Raw genomic sequence first — 21791 nt, 5'->3', positions numbered from 1 at the left:
TAGGTCATTGGATTGAGAAGAAACAAACAGAACTCATAAGTCTCCTAGAAATCATGAACATAAAACATTGGCCTATAGAAATTTCTGTGATTATTATTGGGATGCTGCTATTCATGCCATTAGTGTCATTGTTTCCATTCTTGTTATATTTGAAGTGGACTTTCCATTAGTACTTAGATCACTGAAAGCTTACAGTTTAAAAGATAGTTAAGATGTATCCTATTAAAAATAAATTTAAATAATTTTGAATGTCATATTAATCCTTGAATTTTAATTTGTGTTAAATTTCACTAAAGATTGCATTCTCCTACAAAACACTTTTAATCAAATGACCAGGACTTACTTTCTATGATATGTTATATAAAATAAATAGTGATGTGAAGACAAATAAATCACAATTAGTACATTCATTAAAAATTCTGCTCAAGTCAATTTTTATATCATCAACCAACATTTAGCTTTATTAAAAAAAAATTCCTAAATCTAGCACCTGAGTGATCCATATATTTGGGATTATATGCCAAGATAAACCATGTTATTTCTCTGTTCTATTAGTCTGGTCTTATTAATATTTAAATATGCTATGTTTTTATTTTAATTTATTTGTATGTATATGGTTGCATGTGTGTGGGTACATATGTGTAACAGCATGTGTGTAGAGGTCAAGTGACAACCTTGAGGCATCTGTAATCATCTTTCCCCTTCTTTGAGACAGGGTCTCTTGTTATTGATAGCTCCTCACTTCGGAATCTCCAGGCTCTGCTTTCCATTGTCATAGGTGCATTGGGATCACATATATGTGCTACTTTGTGTCTGGCTTTACATGAGTGCTAGAGAATGGAACTGGAGTTATCAGACTTTTGTACAAGTGTCTTTAACCACTATGTCATCTATCTAGCCCCTGTTTCTTTAAAACTTTATTAAAATAGAGGAATGTTGCTGATAGACTATTTTCCAAGGTGTAGTAATAAATCCTTGCCAACTACAACTTATGACTTACTTAATCTACCCACCTCTAAGTAGTTAGCATAAGAGCTGATATATAGAAGGTGTTTAGTACCTGTTTACTGCATTCACGGACAGACAGAAATGTGGAATGCAACAAGTACTTAGAAACAGAGCCAGAGGATGGTACTTGTGTGCTAGGCTTAATCACAACGCACTCTCACTAGCTAAACTCACCTGACAGCTGTAAATGCATGGCATCTGAACATGGCAGTCTACATACTAAGCCCACAGATCATGGACTAAAGATTGCTTTCCTAGTTGGATACGTGCTATGAAGTGATCTACAGAATATGCAATACTGAAGAGGGATGGGCTCATTCCATGTTTAAAGTGGTAAACTTGATCTCCTACTGAAGCTTTAACATTAGTAGTATAGCACTAAATAACTTTTCAGAGTTCTCGCTAGTCAGCATGAGTTACATCCACAGTTAAGCTCACAGCATGCTAAATAAATTATGTCTAGAAGGAAATGTTAATATTTCCAAAACTGAATGTCCAAACTTCTATGACATTGGGAGAACAAAAGTTCACATTCATCTGAATTTAACAGATTCTAACAATTAAATCCCAAACACCTGTGAAACATTTGTGTCTATAACAAATCTTTTTATGAACAGTCAGATTTTTATATTATGTTAATCAGACTTTAAAAAATGCAGTACAAGGCCTGGTCCCATCTCAGCCCACACACATACTTGCCCCCTCTCCTTGTCCCTGGAAAAGAAAAAAAATGCATTAGGAAGAGTCTAAAAAGGTCATTCCTGTGACACCATACAGAGGAAATTTTACAAAGGAGAAACCTAGTAGTCTCTTCTTCTCAAGTGAGCAAGATAAACACAGCAGTAGTTCATAGCATCTCTTTCTCTTTTCTTTTTTGAGACATAGTCTGGCCCTATGTAGCCCAGGCTGAACTCCTTATCCTCAGGCCTTAGTTTCCTGAGTGCTGGCTTTACAAGCATGTGTCACCATATACTGCAGCATTCTTGTTCCAACCATGTCACTTTATTTAACCAGAAGGAAACATCACATGATTCCAACCAGAAGTGTGTTCTACAAAATAGTTCTTGAAGATGTCAGATTCATAGAAGACAAAGAAAGACTGTGGGTCTGTAGCAGATTAGAGAAGACCAAGAGATATGCTAACTAAAAGCAGTGTGAAATCCTTCACTAGATCCTAGAGGCCACAAAAGAGAACTTGAATTTCAAATAAGGCCCTTGATTCAGTAGATATATTATACCAACTTAATTGCTGAACATTGATGTGAAAACTAGGGGAAGTTGGGTGAGGGGATCTTGTAACTTTCCATAAGTTTAAAGTCAATTTTAAAAATTAAATTATTAGTTCTGCACAGTTTGATAATGATATTTGGGCATTTTCAAGGCAAAATATACTCATGGTAGAAGAATGTCCTAGACTATATGAAAGAGGTTTAAAGCACATTGGTTGCAGTTTTGTACAACAGAGAAGAAGCTTGATGTAGTAAAGTTTTACTGACATGTGTGGGCATCTAAGAGAGTAAAATGTGAGTGATAAGTATTTGTTATTAAGAATTATGGAAACCTGACTGGGGAGATGGCTTTGTTGATAAAGAGCTGCTGTGTAAACAAGAGGACATCGTTTTGTACCCCAGCACCCACATCAATAGCTCATGAGCTTGGTGAACCACCTGTAGCTCCAGCACTAGGGAGGCAGAGACAGGGGATTGCCCAGGGGCATGCTAGCCTAGCCTAATTGGCAAGCTCTTAGTTCAAGTGAGATACCCTGCCTTAGTAAAATAATTAGAGAGTGATTGACAAAGATATGCATCATAAATCTCTAGCTTTTACATGACCCCATACATATATGAACACACATACACACGTGCATGCACACCACACATCTGCATAAACAAATAAAGAATAGTGGGGGGACAGTAGACAGGCTAACGAAAATTTGAGGCACCTGTTGTCTTATGGCCTCACTATTTGGGAAATTCCTCTTCCTGGGAGGTTGCCAAGGAGAGAAAGAATCAGCGCTTGAAGTGAACTGGGGTTACACCAAGCACGGGGTAAGACCAGCTTGAATCTTTACAGCTGTTTCCGGGGCATGTTGCTACTCTGCTCACCAGATGAGAAAGCAAAGCTTGGAGCGTTTGGAGGAAGCTTTTCTGAAGGCACACAGCTTAACAAGCAGAACAATTAGAGTTTGAAATACAGGTTTCTATGACATCAAACCCATGCTATATAGGCTGAAAACAAAACAGAATAAGGCAAAACACACTGTACTAAATACCAAAGGTTGTGTTTGTGAAATATTTACAGGCCAATTAAATGTCCATCAGGGAAGACTCTTTTCCTGGCTGCAGATGGCATTGCTAAACATAACCAGATGCACCCTAAATGGTTACAGTTGGTCAAAAGAGGCCAGGCAGCAGTGTGAAGACTTTAGGCCAGACCCACCCTCCTGCAGAAAAGTAGCCTTACAGCACATTTCCCAAGTTATGCTCGGCCACTCACATACTTTTTAGTGTGAATAAGGGCACATCACTAGTAGGTTGCTTATTAACGATGCATGGAAGATTTAAAATTAATTTTCATGTATACAGTAAACATTTTGACACATTATTGCCTATCATCAAGGAAAGTATCCATTCTAACATGATTTTCAAAATCACCAGTGCTCACTTGTCATGCGTTTTCACTTCTCTAAAGAAGCTGATCATTTATGACATTTACCCCATTTGGGTTTTTTTCTTTCAATTGACTCCCTGGACAGACATTTGTTTAACATCTACATGAGCCAGCCACAGCCTCTGCCCTCATGGAGTTCAAGCCGAGAAAACAGATATGTAAACACACGACTGCTGCAGAAAGCACTGACTGCTATAATGGAGATTGCTTTGGACACAGTGTTGGCACAAGGAGCATGATCGACTCTGCTTTCTAAAGGAGGTGCTTCAGTTTGATCTTGATGCACATCGGAGTTCACCAGACAGGCAGACGTGATGGTTTTGCAAGCCTAAGGGAAAACTAAGGTAGTGGCAAGGGGTTCCCAAAGCTGAGCCTCTCGTCTATCAATGCCTTAAGAGTCCTGGACATCCTTAACATCAGAGACTCATTGATCCCTGATTTATACATTGCTATTTTTTTTTTTCCTTCCTGACTGTGACTATTAGCTTGTGATTCAGTCTTCAGCCACAAAATACACAAGACAATCTGGAAGATTGGGAATGGACTTGTCAAGTTGTGTTTAGGGCCTGCACAAAGCACATGGTGTCAGCTACAAAACTCCAAAGCTGTCTGTTCAAAACCCAACCCAGCCGTGTCAGCTCCAGTGTTGATAATATCAGTTATCACCTAGCATGCCCCTTGAGGATCCAGCACTTTTTCTGTAGAATGTTATTATTCTTGGCATGTATTGCAGATTACGGTAGCTTGCTTTTACAAAGGGACTTAGGAGTCCGTGATCCTAGTTAGAATGGGTGTCTTGGAGAAATTTCAAGGTGTAAGACTATCATTTTAGCTTGTCTTAAGTTCTCCATGGGTTTAAAATTAGCTCATTATTTCCTGACCTTGAATGCTGTTGTAGGGATTTGATCTTTGCTGTTAAGCAGTTGCCACAACTCAGTGTGTGGGATGAGATGACTCTTTCATTCAAAGCCAAGTCTGGCGAGTGTGTCCATATAGATCACATATCTCTAAGTCTTCACAAGTTTAGTCTCCTAAGGCAGATGCTTTGTGTCTGTCCAAGGTTGTTCTTTCTACCCAGCTGATATCACCAGGCCTTACCTCCTCTGCCACATGCTCAGCAGTGCTGGCTTTTGCCATTGCTCCTCAATAATCTTCAGGCGCATGGCATTTCAAACTGATCACCAGAATATGTCCCTTCTCTGCATTACTCAGCAGCTGTTCTAGAATCCTGCTGTCATCCAACAGATATGTTTGCCTGGCCTAGCAGAACTAAGCTATACCCATTTGAAGTCAGGGGCTTGGTTTTATTCTAGAACTTTGCAGCTGGGATCTACCCAGATCTGACAGTGTGCTCTCCCCCACCTTTCTCCTTCAAAGGCCACTTGTGTCTGAAGATTCCACTGCACTGGTTAACATGGGTTCAAAGGGACATAGCAGAAGACATGACTAATTCCTACTGCGTCCTTCTCCCTTGCCATAGTTATTTCTTTTAATGAGAGCTATATATGCCTATATGATTAACTGTAAAGGCTGATTGTTGAGGAAAAAAATTATACCCAGGAAGATAAATTGTTCAGTAGGTTGGCTATTATTTTTTTTATCATCCTCTATGGTATTTTATAAAGTTTAATCATTCAGTTTAAAAGCCTCCTTTTTACAGTTGAGTTCTCTGTTTAAAACTTAGTGATATAAGCAAGGCCAAATGCTGTTCCCTTTGTGTTTATCAAGCATAGACTTAGGGAATTTTATTAAGTAGGTGTTAAGTCAAAAATTAAATGGTATAGATAAACTAAACTGAAGTTTTTAAAAATTTTAATGTATTTTGCTCACAATTCTATCAGTATAACAGGGTTATACAAACACATTACTATAATTCAATAGAGTTGATTCTAAAAGAATGGTCTAACAAGTTTCCATTATTGATACTGTAGATCATTCAGCTATAGAGAGAGGTTGGCTTTCCTGAGGAGAGTCATTTTGTTAAAATCTCTTTAACTGTGAAAGAATCTATCACCAGGATATCTATATAAACTTAGTCGTCTGATGATGGACATGTAAAAAACACTAACCAGGCCTGGAGAAATGGCTTAGCGGCTAAGGCGCTGACCTATAAATCCATAGGACCCAGGTTCAATTCCCCAGGACCCAGTATACCAGATTCACAAGGTGGCACATGCCTCTGGAGTTTGCAGCAGCTGAAGGCCCTGGTGCACTGATTCTTTCTCTCTCTCTCTGTCTCTCTCTGCCTTCCTCTCCTTTCTCTCTCTCTCAAATAAATAAATGAAATAAAAAACAAAATTAAAAAAAAAACTCTAAACCAAGAAATCCTGGGGGTTATTTGTTCTTTGATAGGTCATGAGTGAAAACCTCATTTGTAATAGTAAAGACTAGAACAAAAGAAAATACCACAAAGCTGTATGGAAACAATTGGCACCCACTTACTATTTTTTTAACTTAAAATTTTTAAAAATTATAAGCAAATATTTTATGATGACAGACATCTACTTGGCACAACTAACATTGTTCCTAAGAATGAATTTGCTGAAAATTTTCCTTTTTCAGTAAGTCATATATCATGTACATGAAATAATCATATATTCTAGGAATACAATTTCTTTGATCATTTTTAATATGTTCCTATGTACCAATAGTATTCATAGGGTATGCTATTCAGGGAAAATTTAATTTTCAGTGATTACTGTAGCATATTTGTGATAGCAAAGCATAAAAATAAGCTTCATCTATACTAAATGATGGTGTCTGAGACAAGGTTAGTACAATTATTCATAATTTATTATATACATTTTGTATTATATGGGAAATAATCAAAAATGTTAAAGCTCCGTTTTTAAAAGAAAGGTAGTTACTATGGCTTCTAATACCTTTGCGACATACTTAAAATTTGTGGTATTTTAGTCAGGAAAGTTGTGTTTTATTTAGGGTGGGGAAGTTTTCCATTACACAAAATATAAAATGCAAGTGAATATGACTTCTTTATGACATTAACCTTCACACAGCCTGGCCTACTTAATGCCTGTCCTTCTGAGAAACAGAGGTCATAGACTCAGCAATCTGTTTGAAATTTATAAGAATGTAATTATTTTGCTTTGATTAGCATCTCAAGGAAGTTCCTTGTCCCGCTTCCTGGCATTCAGATTCACTTCTCCTTTTTGAGCAACAGGGTATGGTGTGGCTGTTGGAGCTTTTGTAGCAGTGACAAGAGTTTAGATTTCACAATGGAAAAATGAAGGTGACTGTTTCCGGACTCCTTCACAATGGAAAAATGAAGGTGACTGTTTCCAGACTCCTTCACAATGGAAAAATGAAGGTGACTGTTTCCGGACTCCAGCGGAAGGTGCAGGTAGCAGGATGTGTCTGTCCCAGCACCCAGAGCCCAGACAGAGTAGCTGAGCAGAGAGGCTCCAGGTCAAAAGCAGGCACTTCCTATCTGTGTACAAGGAGAACTGCTTGATGCCAAGCCAACTTTCACCAGCATGGTCAAGGGAACCAACAAATTGGCTGGAAACCTTCAGCTTTCTACTTGCTGCCAACCCATATCTGAAAGAGTGCTTTAGTTTCTGAGTGTTTAACATACATTCGAACTGAATGAGTCATACAGTATTTTATGCCTTAAAAGTTTTTAGATTGAGTAAAATGTTCACTTCAGACCAGGAACCACCATGACTGGATGGATGATTTTGAGAAGATTTCAAGAAAATGGATTTTATTTCTTCATTTGAACTCACATATCATTCCACTGTACACTTTGTTCATTTCAGAACTCCTAGAAGAACCATGTATCAGAGTCATACTTGGGACTCAGTATTTAAGGAAAAAAGCTAGAGAGAGAGAGATACATAGATATCTAAAGTGTGAAGAAAGGATAATTTCTCAAAATACATAAAGATAGCTTTTTAAAACCTCAACTGTAGAGTGATGATAACATCTTTCATCAATGTGAAAAGTGAACAAGGAATTCAGAACTCCTCCTCATAGGGTGAAAAGTAAAAGAGGAGTGAAATAATTAACCTTAAAAATGGAAGCTTTGCTTCATTGAGAGATAAGTGGAACTAATTCCCAAATTGTAAAAAATAATATTTAATTTCTTTATTTCTGATTAATAAAGAACAGTGTTTCTAGTGCCCTTGTAAAACACAGAAAGGGTTTTTATGCTTGATGAGAGGTATAGATTTATAAAAAAAATCTTCAAAAATAAAATTCAACCATGTAGTTTTATAGAAGTATTTAAAATTCATCTGAAAACTTTCTCAAGGAAATGAGCTCTGCTTTCCAGCATGGACAGCCTTTTCTTGAGCTAACAATGAAAAACTAACAATGAAAAGAACTGTGTCTCAGAAAGGAAAACCAATGTTTTATGGAGGTGGCTTGCAGTCCCCATTTGAATCATCGAGATTAAGCAATGACCTCTTTTGGGTTATATTTATCTGACCATTTTATACAGGAAAGGAACATTAATAGTTGCATAAAGCTTCAACACATGGTGCACAGAGAGGACGGTATAATCCTCTATTATTTCTGCCTGTAAATGACTACATGTCTAGCACTCGCCTGGGGCAGAGTTGGCTGCCGGGAAACTTGACCTGCATCACAGCCTTAATGAAGCTGTAACTTTCTGCTTATAATTCTTTCCACTTTTAACTAGTACTGTATCCAGGGGAAATGAGATAATGTGCCTCTTTTTATGGGTTCATCTGGGCTACTGACCAGTCCTCTGTGAAGGGACACACTGCAGTCCAGGCGCTGCTCAGTTTCCATGACTTGTCCTGCCTGCCCTTCGCTGCGAGGGGTGCATTCAGACCTAGACAGGTGGGGCACTGGTGACTTTACACTCAAATCCAAGATATGGTTCCCTGTAGGTTTTTACTGAGTGGCAAATGTGAATATACCTGTATACAACTCATTTCTGCCTTTCTAGGGTGACAACAAACAAAGGTAGGCCTTGCCAACATCTTCAGAGTAGAAAATTTTTCCTCACACATTTCCATCTCCTTTTGGATCCCTTTGCTGATTCAGTAGCTCCTACTTTGCAAATTTAGTATAGGTTTTTAATTTTGACATGTTAAGTCTCATCAAGTTATCACAATAAGAAAGCAATTTAATCTTACTTTGTGTTTTAACCTCCCCTTTCCAATTCTGGAGTGAAGGATTTGGAACAGAAGCTTCCTAAGTAAGTGAAAGAGGCTTTAAGTAACCATGTCCACAGAGAGGTGAGGGGATTTTAGGTATTGCATGTGCTACAGAATGTCTGAAGTATTGCAAATGCTTTGGTGTGTCTGAAGCAGTGCATGTGCTGTGGGGTGTCTGGGGTACTGTACCTGCTGTGGGGTGTCTGAGGTACTGTACATGCTATGGGGTGTCTGAGGTACTGTACCTGCTGTGGGGTGTCTGAGGCACTGTACCTGCTGTGGGGTGTCTGAGGCACTGTACTTGCTGTGGGGTGTTTGAGGCACTGTACCTGCTGTGGGGTGTCTGGGATACTGTGAGTGCTATGGGGTGTCTGAGGCACTGTACCTGATGTGGGGTGTCTGAGGCACTGTACCTGTTGTGGGGTGTCTGGGGTACTGTATGTGCTGTAGGGTGTCTGAGGTACTGTGCGTGCTATGGGGTGTCTGAGGCACTGTACCTGCTGTGGGGTGTCTGGGGTACTGTATGTGCTGTGGGGTGTCTGGGGTACTGTACCTGCTGTGGGGTGTCTGGGGTACTGTATGTGCTGTGGGGTGTCTGGGGTACTGTACCTGCTGTGGGGCGTCTGAGGTACTGTGCGTGCTATGGGGTGTCTGAGGCACTGTACCTGATGTGGGGTATCTGAGGCACTGTACCTGTTGTGGGGTGTCTGGGATACTGTATGTGCTGTAGGGTGTCTGAGGTACTGTACGTGCTGTGGGGTATCTGAGGCACTGTACCTGCTGTGGGGTGTCTGAGGCACTGTACATGCTATGGGGTGTCTGGGGTACTGTATGTGCTGTGGTGTTCGTGGTACTGCATATGCTGCTGCGTCTCTCCTTTTGGAAGCTAGCCCTCCCTTTGGTCTTTGAGAGTGGGCAAAGGACTGGACTGGGAGCAGACATGCATTCAGAACTTCTAGTGAAGTTGCCTGTTGTGACCTTGCCTTGATGGCCCTTCACAACAATCACCTCCAGTCTTGGAGCCAGCTTCACTATGTTGTGCCCAACTGAAGGGCAGTCTCTTACCTTATTTCCTTGTTTTACTTCCTATGCGTTTATCCTTCTGCTATTGGACATCCAAATAAGAACATAGCCTCATGACCTTCTCCTCATCACTCCCCCATCATGTCTTGTTATGTTCCCCTGTTATGAAATTTTTAATCTTATTGCCCTTGTTTCCCTCAGACAGAAAAGAACTGTTTTCATATCACCATAAAATCAAAAACAATGCAGAAGAGAGGCAGACAGTTATGGACGAGTTGCACAAGTACATCACGAATATTTGGTGTTCTGACTTAATGAAATGGGTAGAAGGGAGTTAGGGGTATTCTGTGATGGTATAGCATGGCATATTGGCATACTGGAAGCTATGCTTTAAGGTCCTAAGCTGTTGAGAGAGAAAGAGAGGAAACAGCTGTAAAATGCCTTGGGAGTCACAAGGAGGGAGAAAGAATAATTTGAAAATAGGTGAGATGACATGAATGTTTCTGAGAGGGAGGAATCAATTGCAAGGATGTTTGAAGGTTAATTTACTAGTTAGAGGGATTAGCTTCTGAGGGTGGAGGGTCACTTCTCAGAGAGAGGGGATCTGTGATGGTATAGAAGGATTTAGAGACATTGTGGGTTCATGCCAGTTGGCTTTGATCTTGCTAATGATCTGCTGAGACTTAGGACAGAAGGGTGAAAGCTTAAGAAGAGAAGGAAAGATCTGAAAAGGATGTGGGTCATGTCCTCTGGTGGTGGGCCAGGTGTGTCATCATTATTTATGATGGGCAGCAAGTCAACGGGTCTTAAAATAGGAGCAACTGCTCTGAGAAATTAACAAGCACCTAAGCTTGAAGGAGAGAATAATTCTAACAAAAGCATAATCTCTGAACATGTCATCAAATATATTTGAAAACTTACTACGTACATGCACTTTCTTGGAAGTTCTTTGGAAAATGATAGTATACCCTGCTGCTTAAGAGCCTTTAGAGTGAGCACCTATCTATGGACTCAGCAATGATAGATGTTAACATTGATCGATGTCGCTGACTTTACTGTTGCCCAGGGCTCTTAGGGATGGAAGGAACAATAAGAAACAGAACACTCTCTGCCCTCAGGTCAGGCCTCCATTTGTCTAGTGTCCTACCCTGCCTCTGTTACCAAGGGTGTCAATTGAGATGATACATCAAAATGTCAGTTTTCATCCTTTGACCTGCATCTCTCCATTTTACCCACAAATGACCACAGAACCCAAAGTACTCTGTTTCATCGTCTAACTTTAGTTTTTAAGTTTTTTTTTAATTATTTTTATCCTATTTATTTCTTAGAGGGGGGAAGAGAAAGGCAGAGGGAGAATGGGCACACCAGGGCCTCTTACTGCTCCAAACAAACTCCAGAAGCATGCAACACCATGTGCATCTGGCTACATGGGTACTGGGGAAACAAACCTAGTCCTTGGGCTTCCTAGGCAAGCACCTTAACCACTAAGCTATCTCTCCAGCCCTAATTTTATTTTTCAAAAAGATTTTATATGTGACACTATGCACCCTTTTTTCCTTTAAATACCAATAGCTATGTGAAATGATGGACATATTAATTTTGCACTATAGTAAACATTTTATTATGTGTGTAGCCTATTACATGATGTATATGTTAAATACTTAATAAAACTTATTTAACAGATATAAATCAGAACACATATTTGAAACCTCTGGAGCCAACTACAGAAATATTTTTTTTCCTTGAAGTAATTGTCTTGTGATGATAACCATAGCAATTTCAAGATAGAAGACTAACCCCAAATGGAACCCTATGGCTCTCTGAGGCTTAAAGCTTTCTAGCAAAAGACTATTTCTAGGTAAAATAGCCATTGTTGCCCAGTGGGAAACAGAGAGGGCGGCTTTCCACTGTGTTTATGTTACTTTTGACAGTTCCTCTTATCTTCAGATACTGGTTACTTATTCTTGTGGCTGGCTTCTCTGATGAAGACATCAGTGTTATTTCCAAAAGAGCCACAACCTAGAGCCACCCCAGTAGCCAAGTGCAAACCAGCAGGGTTCTTTGATCTTCAGCCTGGTGCATTCCTTGGGTGGTCAAAACATTGCAAGGACAAGCTAAAAGAGGTTGGTAATTAAAAACCAGGTCAAAGGTAATGTTCTGGAGAGGATTTCTGGAAGCAGTAGGAAGAAAATTGTCTTTTCTTGGTGAAGTCTGGAGTCAGAACAATATCTCCAAAATGTATCAAGGGGGTTCTGGGTACTGTCTGTAGATACAATTATGACCACAGGATTAATTTGTTAGTGTGTTCAGTATTGCTCAATAATTCTGTTTTATCTAACACTAAATTAAATACAGTCAGTGCGGAAACACAGGAGCAGTAAATGGGAGTCTTTCTCTTCTTTTGTGTTAATGCAAGGGGAAATCTATTCTTAGAGAAAGGGTTTTGCAAACAAGGAAAACTCTAAGCTATGGGTTAGGAAAAGAGCACAGGTCTCAAAAATCCTGAAGACTTCTCTGTTACAGGCACAAATGCCCATGTATTACTAAAGGTTTTCTTAGATGCTGACACATGACTCCCGGATTTGCCTCAAGTCCCTTCTCTTTGTTGCTCTTCTTTGCATTTTCCCAGTCAGATATACCTTTAAGATAGTCTGGTGAATGCCAGACCGAACCTGAGAGAAGGTGGGAGCACCATCGTCCTCATTGCTTTGTCCACTAACCTCAACTTCCTGATGTGATCTCTGTCTCTCTTACTGGCTTCTGTAAGCCATGCTCCACAATGACTCCACATGGCACATATTTCTATCAGATTTGCTATTTAATCCCATTTACTGATTATCCTGATCAGGCCCAGTGCAAAGTAAGAATGTGAAGAAGAAACTGTCTCTGTTTTTAAGGAAACTTAAACATTTCCTGGGGAGGAAGCCAAGTGGACAGTGTGTCAAATGCCTTAATAAACTTTTCTTTATCAAAACATGAGAAGAATTAATTGAAGATGAACTCTTATCTCCAAGGCATCTCAGGAAAACTCTGCCTTTTCTTTATTTCTAGATTTCTACCTCACTTATATTGATTTTAAACCATCATTTTCCATAGTAACCCTATCCATAAAGAGGTTTTGTAAAAAAATTAAAATTTGAGTACATAGGATCTCAAAATACCAGAGGTTTCCACCAGCAGAAGAGCAGAAGGAAATGTGTTTAACACAAAAGTTTCAATCCAAGTACTTACACACCATTTTAAATATTACATAGAAAAAGTAATGGCTTCCCAACCACATTCTTGGAACCATTGCTATAATTGATTCATTAATGCTTATTGTGCTGATGTTAGGAAAAACCCCATGTGTTTGCAAGTTTTAACTTTTATTATCATGTGAGAATAGTTTTCAGAAACAAAAATACTGGAGTCTAAACTGGGCATATTGATGCATGACTTTAATCCCAGCATTTGGGAATTAGAGGTAGGAGGATCACTGTGAGTTCAAGGTCCACCTAGGACTACCAGAGTGAGACCCAGATCAGCCTGAGCTAGAGTGAGACGCTACCTCAAAAATAACTTAAGACATGTGTGGTTGGAGGGATTTCTCAGTGGTTAGGGAGCTTACCTGCAAAGCCTAATAACCCAGGTTCCACTACCCAGTTCTCATGTAGAACCAGATACACAGGGTGGAACATGCACCTGGAGTTCATTTGCAAAATCTGGAGTTCCCAGTGCACCCCTTTTCTCTCTTGGTCTCTCTCTGTTTGCAAATAAATAAGTAAATAATAATATTTAAAAGAAAAAAAAGAGTTTTCATAAAGCTGAATTGTTAAGTCCCTAGAATTGTGCTATTCAATATGGTAAGCACAATTAAACACTTGGAATTTAACTACTATCATAGAGATTCATTTTAAGAATAAAATAGACATTGATCTAGAAGATATGGAAAAGTATTTAAAATTTCACTAGGTCTTGTACTGATTATATTTTAGACATGCTTGACTAAGTAGTATAGTATTAAAATTAACTTTTTTTTGTTCTTTAATTTAAAAAAACTAAAATTTACATGTAGCCTATATTATGTATCTATTGGAAAATACTGATCTATAAAAATGGAACTATAGACATATAGACAGACAGACACACACACACACACACACACACACACACACACACACACACAGTATTTTCCTACAGACCTTATAAAGACCATATACTTGATGAAAATATTTAAAGCATGCTTGTTAGCTAAATTAATTTGGTTGGCAAGGCTTGAACTTGACTGGAAAAGTCAGTAAACCGTACCATATTCTCCAAGGCTCTCACACTTTTACTCATTATTACACTCGGGTGTGGATTTTCCCAGTTATAAATCACAGAGAGCCACATCCAGCAGTGCCATGCTGATACTGACTGTATGAAACCCCTTGTTAGTTTCTTCTTGGTTTCCCAACCAGAATGTTAATGTGTACTTGTCACTTCTACTTCCAAGCCATCATTCCCCAGGCATTTCTGTATATTTCAATAGTTCTGAGTCCTTCACAGACTGCAGTCATTCCCTGACATTTAATCTATACTTGTGGATTGCCACAGCTTTTCCCTTTTTGTCATGTATTGAATTGGATTAGCACTATTCTTCAGTGGATAAGAAAAGCAAACAAACAAACAATGGAAGTTAAAATCCCAACCATTACCATATTTGGTTCAGAGGAACCCCTCTGGTGTGTGCTGAACTCTAAGGATTTCTATAAGGAAGCTAGCAACTAATTGAATACATACATACATATATACATATACATATACATATACATATACATATACATATACATATACATATACATATACATACACACACACACACACACACACACACACACACACATATATACATGAACTTGAGATCAAATCACTTTGATGAGTCATATGATATTCCTGAGTGCTTTTCCACATGACCATATACATCTGTAAAATTATTTGGCCACTTCATAACTGTAGCTTCCTGTGTCCCTAGCCAGGTGAGGTGGTCAACCTTTCAGCATGCAGAGGCCTTCAGCTTGTGGCTGCTGTGAGACGAAAACAAGCAGGATTGGCAGTTCACTCCAAAGCACATGTAAGAGAAAACCTAAGGAATCACACCATGGGAAATATACTGCAGATGCTTTCAATTAGACAGCAGCGTGCTTGCTGGGCTCACACTCGCCACTCAGACTTGCCGGGAAAATGGATCGGACATGCGCATCTTTCATGCATATCCATAGCAGGCACCCCGAGAGGATGGCTGAATAGAATGATCAAAATTGAACTGTAGAAAGCATCAAGAAAGATGCATGCATGGCACTGAGGAAATGGCATTTGAACACTGAATAAATGATGCTTGCTGTTTTGCCAGGATGCTCCAACAGAATGCTTTGAGATTTTTCTGGTTTGTATTGCCAATCTATATGGTATTAAGGGGCTAGAGGTTTGCAATTTTTGTCCGTATTTCTATGTGGTTTTTGAGACAGGATCACCCTGTCTAGCTGAGATGAGCCTTGATTTCATGATCCTCCACTTGACTCAGCCTATTGCATACTGGGATTACTGGCTTGAACCACCGTGCCCACCTATTTTGTGTTTTTTTTTTTCCTTTCCTTTGCTCTTTTCTTTCTTCTACCTCCATCCCCTTCCCTCTCTTCCTTCCTCCCTTCCTTCAAAAGCCCATTTAATTTTTTAAATGATAGTCTCATGTATCCCAGGCTGCAACTCCTGATCCTGCTGCTTCCACCTGCTAAGTACTGGGATTTTAGGTGCTCATCTTTGCTGAATGCCTTTCTTTTCATGTAACAACCACTAACACTATGTAATTAATTTAAACGCACACCACATACAGAGAATTTGAGCATATTCCCAATGTATTCCTGTTTTGTCCCCTCCTCTCTACCTATATTCCACAGAGTAGCTTTCTCTTTCTAAGCAGTCCTCCTCCTCTTCTTTGTTGTCTCCTTCTCTTTTGTCCTCCTCTGTCCTCTATGTCAGTGTGTTGATGGGTGTGCAGGTCTTGTATAGGTAACCACAACCCTTGTGAGGTAATGAATGCATCATTCAGTTCACGGCTGGGTTACAGTGCCCCAGTACTCCTTCCCACCCTGTGGCTCTTCCATTCTTTTCATTTCCTCTTTTGCAATATTCCCTGAGCCTTGGAGGCCATGGTAGAAATGTTTCCTGTAGTGTGTATTTGTAGGTCACCTCCTTTCTGGATAGCTGCCATAGTGGTGGAAGGCGGGGGAGAAAAGCCACAACAGTTTTAACAAGCAGTGACTCTTGCAAGCCACACTATCAACCAGCCAGGGTTAGATGTATCCATGAAAACAATAGTGGTACACAGGTTATGGGCATAACTAACTGGGCTTTGGTTGGATTGGAGACCTGCTCAGTTGGAGGACTTCATGCTTAATACTAAAAATTGAGTCACACCTTATGGCTTGGGAAGATATTTTCTTAGCTTTTATTGTAACTTTATTCTGAAAATCTAGTGCCAACTTTTCTCATCACAGTCTAATCACATTCTGTTATTAGACAGAAATCTTGAAATGCATTTCTGAATGCATCTCAATTTAAAAAAAAGTCAATTTGGTCTCAAACAAAAGCAATATCGCTATGCCTGATCTTTATGGATTGTAGGCCTAATAGTCTAGTCTGGCTTTCCTACTCATAGTAAGTACGTACATTCCAAAGACTATGCAGTGCGATAGTGTGCTTCCCTGCTCCTGTGTCCTGCTAGGTTCAGCATCCATCTTCACACATCCACTCCCAGTCAAGGCCTAAGGCTAGCCCAGGTCATGGTCCTTCCAGTAGTTGTAATATCGATACTGCATTCTTTGAGCACACTCAACACTTTCCTCTGCATTCTTTCACCTTACGCATATACACACCCCAAACCCCAAACACTTGACAGATCTATGTCCTTTGTTGGCAATTGTTCTTTCCGTGCTTTTCCTTCATCTTGTTGTAAGAAATACGTCACTTTCATGAAATTACTTAGAAAATTTCTGGATGTGAAAAATGCCCCATATAAGTGATTTCTATTGCTTAATGGTACTCATAGTAAAGGCATTAGAGGCACCCTAGAGCTTCTGCATGTCTAAAAGCACTTCTTGTGCCTGCACTCACAGAGCATGACCAAGGAACACTTATGGTATACAAACAGACAGCAAAATAACCTAAATTAAGAAAAGTTAAAATGAGAATTGGTGCATTAATTTGCTACAACTTAAAAAACCCCTAGGACTTTTTTTCATTAATAGAACTTATTAGGTATTCTTTGGAGAAATAAGTGGCTAAGGAAAAACTAAAATAGAAGCACAACTCTCTCACAGGTAATATGTGGATTAATTACTTTCGCAATATGCTTTAGTTTATTTAGTATGCAATTTTAAGAGAAGTAAACATTTATCTTCATTTATATTTAATACCATTAAACTGCAATGAACTTACACACAGAGGAAATTGGGTTCATTAAAGACTAAGTGTAAGGACAACTGAGTGGAGTTTTGAACTCTCCAGCTGAGTTTATACCCTTAGTCTAAGAATCTCATGCTCTAATAAGCTAGACTTAAGAGAAGAGGTTTAAAACAGAACAGAGGCGGGGAGCTGGAGAGGTGGCTCAGTGGTTAAGACACTTGCCTGCAAAGCCTAACGACCTGAGTTCATTTCCTTAGTACCTACATAAAGTCCGCTGCACAAAGTGATGCATGCATCTGGAGTTTATTTGCAGTGGCTGGAGGTCCTGGAGCTCCTATCCTCTCTCTGTCTGTCTCTCTTCTATCTCTCTCTGGTTATAAATAAATAAATGAATGAATGAATGAATGAATGAATGAATGAATAAGCAGAGAGGAGACTTCAGGGATCTCTCAGTGGGTAAAAAGCCAGCTGCACAACTTGAGGACCGAAGTGTAGCTCCTGGTACAGCACCCACATAAAATCCGGTGCAGTAGCAAGCGTCTGTAATCCCAGCACCAGGAGACAGAGTCAGGATTGCTAGGGCTTGCTAGCTAGTTAGGGTATCTGAATGGGTGAGCTCTAGGTCTAGTGAGACTCTATAAAACATAAGGCATAAAAGCAATTTAGTAAGACACCCACCATCAGCCTTTGGCCTCTAAGTTGATTACACACTTGTGCATGCACTTACATATGCAAACACATATTCACACATGTATATACCACACACACACACACACACACACACACACACACTGAACAAGGAAGGAAGAATAGAGGGAAATTAAGTGGAATCTTAAATTCATCTATTCTTAGTCTCATCCATTCTTCTGTGTCAGTACAGAGGGTTTCAGGATACTGTAAAATGTCTCCTCAGACTTGAAAAATCAATGTGCATTTGGCCAAGATCTGCCGCCTTCAGCCACAGTATTTTCCCCTGCTGTCTTATAACTCTGTCCTGCACTAAATTTAACATGTCCTCAGACTCCCATTTAATTCTCACAGCTGGGAGACACAACTCGTCCAGCAAATCCGCTTTCTTACAATACCTACAAATCTGCCCTTTAATAATTTATTTTCTCCACAAAAATGGTCTCTAACGAAGCTGTAATAGATTTTGCCTCACAGTTGCTGCTTTAATCAGAGAAGAGCATTTCTGGGGTTTATTAATCGTGCTCTTTTTCAAAAGCTGCTGATTAAGCATGGTCCTGCTGATTGGGAGCAGCCAGAAGGTAAATGGAAGCTGGCTGTGTGCTATGCAGCAGGGTTGGGGTAGCTTTCTCATGGCCTGTGACAGGCTACATACAGCCAGTGCAAACCGGGCAGATTGAAGTTGCAATCCCCTAGCCCCCATCCCACCTTAAAATTTTTTTTTTTATTAATTAGTTTTGTATTCAGTAAATACAGTCAGTTTGGTACCATTATTAGGCTCATCCATGATCTACCCCCTTCCCTTGGCCCTTCCTTGTTGAGCTATATGGGTCATGCATTGTGGAGTTAACCCACAATCTTCTTTCCACCTTTGATTCACCCAGACTACTCCAGCAGCCAGTAGTGAAATTCCTCCCCATTCCCAGCATCCCCAAACAGCTAAATTACTTCTAAAAACTGAATGACATGCTTGGGCAAAAGTATATACTATTCTGTGGGACTGTTGACAGCCAGGGCTACTTTGCCCTCATCAACAAGCAAACACCACCAAGCACACCTACCCCTGCTTTCTAGGAGAGCTGCATCCTCAGCTATGGCTCCAAGACATCAGCCAAGAAACCCAAGGAGCCTGTTTGCACTCAAGGAAGGCCCTGCTTTTCCAAGAGCGATTTTAATGCACTCATGAGAATACACATTCAGACCAAATGCTCAACCCATTCAACGTTCTGTTAGAAGACGTAAAGAATCATTTATTTATTTCATTTACTTTTATGCTTGACAATAAACATCTGCAAAATCACAGTTTCCTGGAAGCCTTAATTTCTTAGGTATGTGTGCAGACTTCTCTATCATCTTAATGGGTGCCATCAGGGGAGATGAGTGGAAATATTTTTTGAGGTGAATTTTGTGCTATTTGGTCCATAGCTTGTCTAATATTTTATACATATAGACCCAGAGCGAACTTTTAAAACCTACTTCATAATGTCAGTGTAGCATATGTGTGTCATGTATAATGTATGCTTCACTACTGATGTAAAATATCACATTTTAAAACAACTATTATCTTGAATTGTCAGCCTTGGATATGATATATCCTTAGTCGCAAAAAATTGAGCACTTCTTTGTTTTGATGTTATTTCATAGCAAAAACTATTCCCATGATGCCCAAGAAAATGAGATTTATTAAAATGTGGAGAGAAAAAATTTATTTTTGAATTGTTTTGTGTGTCTGAATAATCAGATTATTACCCATATACAAAATTTCTTTTTACATTAATCTTAAGTTTCTCTTTATAAGTATCCCATTATTTCCAGTTAATGGGCCTGGGGCTACATACATTTATTTTTGTTAGTCTTATTTTGAAAGAATTAATGGACTAATAGATAAAACCAGAATTGTAGTTTGTAACTAGTGATATAAGGAAAACACAATATTTATAGAAAAACTAGTGAAACTGATATAGCAGATCATTTTCTTCCTTTCTAATGAATTTATAAAATTAAAACTCCTTTATGAGACATTAGAAAGTCCCCAAATACAAATTCAAATTTATTTCTGTTCTTCATATCATAAAACATATTTTTAATAAGCATAGGGACATACTGAATTAAAAAATGTAACAGATTTAATAGAAAAGCAAAATTGCAAGCCATGCCCAGATGGTAATTAAAGTGACCATCAGTCACAGTTTTGCTGTGTGGAGATAATGTATGCTCTGTTTCAACAGTCTGGAAAACTGGTAAAATAAACTTGTAGTTGATATATGGTAACTAAATTACTTCATATCAGCATCAGTCAGTGCTATGGACATTTTATTTCACTACTACCACTTAAAATAAATTATAAGCTTTTTGCTTGTTCATGCCTGTTAATAGAGGTCAAGATGTTAATTTCTAACTCTTACTATCTACATACAATAAAATACATTCAATTCTTCAGGAGGGAGTATATCAGGTATGTCTTTCTCTTATTCCCCAGTTTCACAGACAAAAGATAGTAGCAAAAATTTGGCACTAATCAGAACTGTGTTCAAGCCTTTGTCTCTGGTGTTGAATAAGTTAATAACCTTCTATAACCTTAAATCCTTCCTCAGTAAAATAGAACAAGTTACACTTTAGCCTTGTGAGGCCAGTATATAAAGTACCCAAATGAAGTATTACACCGTATAGGTGCTCCTGAAATGACAGCTCCTCTCGGGGTCTTCTGCCCTGTGTATGCTCCCTTCCATTTGCTTGTGGTTCACCATGGAATTATTTAAAATACTCCCTCATAGCTAAAAGTTTGAAGTGATGTATGAGAAAAAGAAATTTTAAAAGTAATTGAATTCATGTGACTTTGATTTTTTAGTTGAAATAATCCAATATAAACCTCAGTACAAAGGAAAGAAAAGCTTATATATCTACTAAACAAGCATTAGAGATATTGCAGAGCTATTAATCTTTGTTGCTTATTCTTCAGCTAAAGTAATCCAGGCTATTCACATTTCCATAGTTGTTTAGATGTGTACCTCAAATAAATATTGACTAGTTTAACAGTACAGGCATTTCACTTTTGGGTCTTTCTATTTTTTTTTATTTTTATTTTTTTATCTTATTTTTTTAATTTTTATTAGCATTTTCCATGATTATAAAAAAAAATCCCATGGTAATGTCCTCCCTCCCCTCCCACACTTTCTTTCTATTTTTTATTAAACATTTGTTCATATGCATTGTAAAAACAAATAGAAATTAACCATGGTGATAGCTAAAATATAAACCACAAATTTGAGTCAGCAGAGGTCTTTTTGGGTAACCCAACATTCCGTGTTACTGTGAATTTCGTTTCTTTGTTAACTTCTTCAATGATAAATGAAAGAGATCAGAACAGAACATAAATTATCTCCCTCTTAGGAGTTCTGTACAGTCTTGGTCAGACCCCAGGCTCAAAAGGAAACTTGATCTAGGTTTTGAAAGCACTGTGTTGTTTCAGAATGATTTTACTTGATCAAGATCCAGAAAATAGATGGCATTGACTGGTGACAAGTTGTCAGGAAGTTTGGGAGAAATTCTCTGCTTCTCCTCAACTGAAAACAAAATCCTACCTTCTTCATTTATTGTTTAATTTCAGTATATACATGCTTTTTATCACTGGGGATGATTTCCTTTGTACTGATTCACATTACAATATGCATTTATGTTTAAACACAGAACTAAATTAAAAAATAATTTTTCCTTCAAATCTCTGCCTCCTTTCATTCTTCCTCCCCCTCAAAGTCTGACTGGCTCATTCATATTTGAACATTGTGGATCAAACATTTGTTTGTTTTGTACAATATTATGCTATACAAAGCATAA

The 21791-nt window shown here is 38.7% G+C and overlaps 1 protein-coding gene across 2 annotated transcripts in view; it reads right to left on the bottom strand.

Annotated features, from left to right (window-relative positions):
- Cped1 (cadherin like and PC-esterase domain containing 1) overlaps positions 1-21791 on the bottom strand; it is a 301563-nt gene that overhangs the window by 66603 nt on the left and 213169 nt on the right. The gene's annotated exons all lie outside the window — the stretch shown is intronic.

Source organism: Jaculus jaculus, chromosome 10 (assembly GCF_020740685.1).
Source record: "Jaculus jaculus isolate mJacJac1 chromosome 10, mJacJac1.mat.Y.cur, whole genome shotgun sequence".
NCBI lineage: Eukaryota > Metazoa > Chordata > Mammalia > Rodentia > Dipodidae > Jaculus > Jaculus jaculus.
This window is presented reverse-complemented; position numbering and strand designations above follow the sequence as displayed.